We start from the raw sequence: 6,577 nt of genomic DNA, 5'->3' as shown, positions 1-6,577 counted from the left end.
ACTAAAGAGGAACCAAGCAACGATGAAAAACACAATAAATGAAATTAAAAATACTCTAGACGGGATCAATAGCAGAATAACTGAGGCAGAAGAACGGATAAGTGACCTGGAAGATAAAATAGTGGAAATAACTACTGCAGAGCAGAATAAAGAAAAAAGAATGAAAAGAACTGAGGACAGTCTCAGAGACCTCTGGGACAACATTAAATGCACCAACATTCGAATTATAGGGGTCCCAGAAGAAGAAGAGAAAAAGAAAGGGACTGAGAAAATATTTGAAGAGATTATAGTTGAAAACTTCCCTAATATGGGAAAGGAAATAGTTAATGAAGTCCTGGAAGCACAGAGAGTCCCATACAGGATAAATCCAAGGAGAAACACGCCAAGACACATATTAATCAAACTATCAAAAATTAAATATAAAGAAAACATATTAAAAGCAGCAAGGGAAAAACAACAAATAACACACAAGGGAATCCCCATAAGGTTAACAGCTGATCTTTCAGCAGAAACGCTGCAAGCCAGAAGGGAGTGGCAGGATATACTTAAAGTGATGAAGGAGAAACACCTACAACCAAGGTTACTCTACCCAGCAAGGATCTCATTCAGATTTGATGGAGAAATTAAAACCTTTACAGACAAGCAAAAGCTGAGAGAGTTCAGCACCACCAAACCAGCTCTACAACAAATGCTAAAGGAACTTCTCTAGGCAAGAGACACAAGAGAAGGAAAACACCTACAATAACAAACCCAAAATATTTAAGAAAATGGGAATAGGAACATACATATCGATCATTACCTTAAATGTAAATGGATTAAATGCTCCCACCAAAAGACACAGACTGGCTGAATGGATACAAAAACAAGACCCATATATATGCTGTCTACAAGAGACCCACTTCAGACCTAGAGACACATACAGACTGAAAGTGAAGGGATGGAAAAAGATATTCCATGCAAATGGAAATCAAAAGAAAGCTGGAGTAGCAATTCTCATATCAGACAAAATAGACTTTAAAATAAAGACTATTACAAGAGACAAAGAAGGACACTATATAATGATCAAGGGATCGATCCAAGAGGAAGGTATAACAATTGTAAATATTTATGCACCCAACATAGGAGCACCTCAATACATAAGGCAAATACTAACAGCCATAAAAGGGGAAATTGACAGTAACACAATCATAGTAGGGGACTTTAACACCCCACTTTCACCAATGGACAGATCATCCAAAATGAAAATAAATAAGGAAACACAAGCTTTAAATGATACATTAAACAAGATGGACTTAATTGATATTTATAGGACATTCCACCCAAAAACAACAGAATACACATTTTTCTCAAGTGCTCATGGATCATTCTCCAGGATAGATCATATCTTGGGTCACAAATCAAGCCTTGGTAAATTTAAGAAAATTGAAATCATATCAAGTATCTTTTCCGACCACAACGCTATGAGACTAGATATCAATTACAGGAAAAGATCTGTAAAAAATACAAACACATGGAGGCTAAACAATACACTACTTAATAACCAACAGATCACTGAAGAAATCAAAGAGGAAATCAAAAAATACCTAGAAACAAATGACAATGGAGACACGACGACCCAAAACCTATGGGATGCAGCAAAAGCAGTTCTAAGAGGGAAGTTTATAGCAATACAAGCCTACATCAAGAAACAGGAAACATCTCAAATAAACAACCTAACCTTGCACCTAAAGCAATTAGAGAAAGAAGAGCAAAAAACCCCCAAAGCTAACAGAAGGAAAGAAATCATAAAGATCAGATCAGAAATAAATGAAAAAGAAATGAAGGAAACAATAGCAAAAATCAATGAAACTAAAAGCTGGTTCTTTGAGAAGATAAACAAAATTGATAAACCATTAGCCAGACTCATCAAGAGAAAAAGGGAGAAGACTCAAATCAATAGAATTAGAAATGAAAAAGGAGAAGTAACCACTGACACTGCAGAAATACAAACAATCATGAGAGATTACTACAAGCAACTCTATGCCAATAAAATGGACAACCTGGAAGAAATGGACAGATTCTTAGAAATGCACAACCTGCTGAGACTGAACCAGGAAGAAATAGAAAATATGAACAGACCAATCACAAGCACTGAAATTGAAACTGTGATTAAAAATCTTCCAACACACAAAAGCCCAGGACCAGATGGCTTCACAGGCGAATTCTATCAAACATTTAGAGAAGAGCTAACACCTATCCTTCTCAAACTCTTCCAAAATATTGCAGAGGGAGGAACACTCCCCAACTCATTCTATGAGACCACCATCACCCTGATACCAAAACCAGACAAAGATGTCACAAAGAAAGAAAACTACAGGCCAATATCACTGATGAACATAGATGCAAAAATCCTCAACAAAATACTAGCAAACAGAATCCAACAGCACATTAAAAGGATTATACACCATGATCAAGTGGGGTTTATTCCAGGAATGCAAGGATTCTTCAATATACACAAATCAATCAACGTGATATATCATATTAACAAATTGAAGGAGAAAAACCATATGATCATCTCAATAGATGCAGAGAAAGCTTTTGACAAAATTCAACACCCATTTATGATAAAAGCCCTGCAGAAAGTAGGCATAGAGGGAACGTTCCTCAACATAATAAAGGCCATATATGACAAACCCACAGCCAACATTGTCCTCAATGATGAAAAACTGAAACCATTTCCACTAAGATCAGGAACAAGACAAGGTTGCCCACTCTCACCACTATTATTCAACATAGTTTTGGAAGTGTTAGCCACAGCAATCAGAGAAGAAAAAGAAATAAAAGGAATCCAAATCGGAAAAGAAGAAGTAAAGCTGTCACTGTTTGCAGATGACATGATACTATACGTAGAGAATCCTAAAGATGCTACCAGAAAACTACTAGAGCTAATCAATGAATTTGATAGAGTACCAGGATACAAAATTAATGCACAGAAATCTCTTGCATTCCTATATACTAATGATGAAAAATCTGAAAGTGAAATTAAGAAAACACTCCCGTTTACCACTGCAACAAAAAGAATAAAATATCTAGGAATAAACCTACCTAAGGAGACAAAAGACCTGTATGCAGAAAATTATAGGACACTGATGAAAGAAATTAAAGATGATACAAATAGATGGAGAGATATACCATGTTCTTGGATTGGAAGAATCAACATTGTGAAAATGACTCTGCTACCCAAAGCAATCTACAGATTCAATGCAATCCCTATCAAATTACCACTGGCATTTTTCACAGAACTAGAACAAAAAATTTCACAATTTGTATGGAAACACAAAAGACCCCGAATAGCCAAAGCAATCTTGAGAACAAAAAATGGAGCTGGAGGAATCAGGCTCCCTGACTTCAGACTATATTACAAAGCTACAGTAATCAAGACAGTTTGGTACTGGCACAAAAACAGAAATATAGATCAATGGAACAGGATAGAAAGCCCAGAGATAAACCCATGCACATATGGTCACCTTATCTTTGATAAAGGAGGCAAGCATATACAGTGGAGAAAAGACAGCCTCTTCAATAAGTGGTGCTGGGAAAACTGGACAGGTACATGTAAAAGTATGAAATTAGAACACTCCCTGACACCATACACAAAAATAAACTCAAAATGGATTAAAGACCTAAGTGTAAGGCCAGACACTATCAAACTCTTAGAGGAAAACATAGGCAGAACACTCTATGACATATATCACAACAAGATCCTTTTTGACCCAGCTCCTAGAGAAATGGAAATAAAAACACAAATAAACAAATGGGACCTAATGAAACTTAAAAGCTTTTGCACAGCAAAGGAAACCATAAACAAGACCAAAAGACAACCCTCAGAATGGGAGAAAATATTTGCAAATGAAGCAACTGACAAAGGATTAATCTCCAAGATTTACAAGCAGCTCATGCAGCTCAATAACAAAAAAACAAACAACCCAATCCAAAAATGGGCAGAAGACCTAAATAGACATTTCTCCAAAGAAGATATACAGATTGCCAACAGACACATGAAAGAATGCTCAACATCATTAATCATTAGAGAAATGCAAATCAAAACTACAATGAGGTATCATCTCACACCGGTCAGAATGGCCATCATCAAAAAATCTAGAAACAATAAATGCTGGAGAGGGTGTGGAGAAAAGGGAACACTCTTGCACTGTTGGTGGGAATGTAAATTGATACAGCCACTATGGAGAACAGTATGGAGGTTCCTTAAAAAACTAAAAATAGAACTACCATATGACCCAGCAATCCCACTACTGGGCATATACCCTGAGAAAACCATAATTCAAAAAGAGTCATGTACCAAAATGTTCATTGCAGCTCTATTTACAATAGCCAGGACATGGAAGCAACCTAAGTGTCCATCATCGGATGAATGGATAAAGAAGATGTGGCACATATATACAATGGAATATTACTCAGCCATAAAAAGAAATGAAATGGAGGTATTTGTAATGAGGTGGATGGAGTTAGAGTCTGTCATACAGAGTGAAGTAAGTCAGAAAGAGAAAAACAAATACAGTATGCTAACACATATATATGGAATCTAAGGAAAAAAAAAAAAAAGGCCATGAAGAACCTAGTGGCAAGACGGGAATAAAGACACAGACCTACTAGAGAATGGACTTGAGGATATGGGGAGGGGGAGGGGTGAGATGTGACAGGGTGAGAGAGTGTCATGGACATATATACACTACCAAATGTAAAATAGATAGCTAGTGGGAAGCAGCTGCATAGCACAGGGAGATCAGCTCGGTGCTTTGTGACCACCTAGAGGGGTGGGATAGGGAGGGTGGGAGGGAGGGAGATGCAAGAGGGAAGAGATATGGGAACATATGTATATGTATAACTGATTCACTTTGTTATAAAGCAGAAACTAACACACCATTGTAAAGCAACTATACTTCAATAAAGATGTTCAAAAAAAATGTATTGAGATGTGCTTTATGGAATGATATGTCTGCCATAGTTTGCTTTCCTCTCCTTTTTTGCCTTTATTTAGAGTAATCAAGTGTCTTTGTATTATTGCATTCCTCCCCCAATTACTTCTTAGTAATAAATATTTTCCTATTTTTCTACTGAGTACTCTAACCATGAACACATTTGATATAAATTAGTATTTTTATCACTACTCTAATACTTTAACTTCATTTATTCCAATCCTATCTTTTCTGTTATTATTTCATGTATTTTAATTCTGCACATATTTTGGGCACCATGAGACAGTGTTACTTTGTTTTTTATTTAAAATTTCCCACATATTTATCTTTTTTGTTGTTCTTTAGTTCTTGAATTTCTGTGTTTCTGATGATGTAAGATTTCTTCTTCCTGGAGAAATCCACTTAGTGATTCTTTTAGTATGGGCCTTCTCCTGATAATTCTGTCATTTATGTCTTTCTGGAAATGTCTTTATTTCACCTTCATTTTGAAGGAAATTTTTGCTGGGTGAGGAATTCTAGGTTGGTGTATTAGTCAACTATTTTCTCATAGTTATAGAGGCCAGAAGTCCAAGATCAAGGTGCCCCCAGGTTAGTTTCTGGTGAGGAATTTCTTCCTGGCTTGCAGATTGTTGCTTTCCTTCTGTGTCCTCTTGGGGCCTTACTTATGTGTGTGTGTGTGTAGAGAGAGAACTCTCTGGTGTCTCTTCCTTTGCTTATTAGGACACTAGTGCTATTAGATTAGGGTCACCCTTAGGACTTCGTTTGACCTTAATTACCTCCATAAAGGCCATTTCTCCAAATACAGTCACACTGGGGGTTAGGACTTCAACATATGATTTGGGGGGGGGGCACTTCAGTCCATAACAGTTGGCAATTACTTACTTTCAACACTTAACAGTAGTCATTCCATTGTCTTCTGACTTCCATTATTTCTTCAGGAAAGACAATTGTTTCTCTGAAGATAATGTCTGTTTTTGCTCACTGAAATAAGAATATGATTTTCTCTTCGTTTCTTATTTGCAGAGGTTTACTATGATGTCCCTAGGTATGCTATTCTTTGTATTTATCCTACTTGGAATCATGGTTGACATCTTTTTTCAGTTTTAGAAAATTCTTGATCATAATCTTTTCGAACACTATTTCTTCCCCATTCTCTTTCTCTCCTCTCTGGTACACCAGTTACAGATATAGTAGATGTTTTCACCATATCTCATACGTATCTTAAGGCCTTTTCTGTATTTTCCATTATCTTTCTAGTCTGGATATTTTCACTAACTTATTTCCTTGATCACAAATCCCTCTCTCTAGCTATATCTAATCTTGTGATAAACCTATTCAGGGCATTACTAATTTTATTTGTTTTATTATTAAGTTCTATAAATTGCATTTGATTATTTGACATAGATGCCAGTTCTCTAGTAAAATTTTCCATCTTGGCATTTGTTTTCCTAAACATATTAATCACAATTATTTTAAAGTCTGTGTCTGACTGTAATTGCTGGGTAGTGCCTTGTATAACTATCTGTTCCCCCCACTAGATTCTAAGTGTAATGAATCTCTCTCTCTTTTTTACTGCAATTTTCCAGTGTCTGGCCTGTAGA

This window comes from Eubalaena glacialis, chromosome 6 (assembly GCF_028564815.1).
Source record: "Eubalaena glacialis isolate mEubGla1 chromosome 6, mEubGla1.1.hap2.+ XY, whole genome shotgun sequence".
In the NCBI taxonomy this organism is placed as follows: Eukaryota; Metazoa; Chordata; class Mammalia; order Artiodactyla; family Balaenidae; genus Eubalaena; species Eubalaena glacialis.
The sequence above is the reverse complement of the archived record's forward strand: the minus strand, read 5'-3'. Positions refer to the sequence as shown.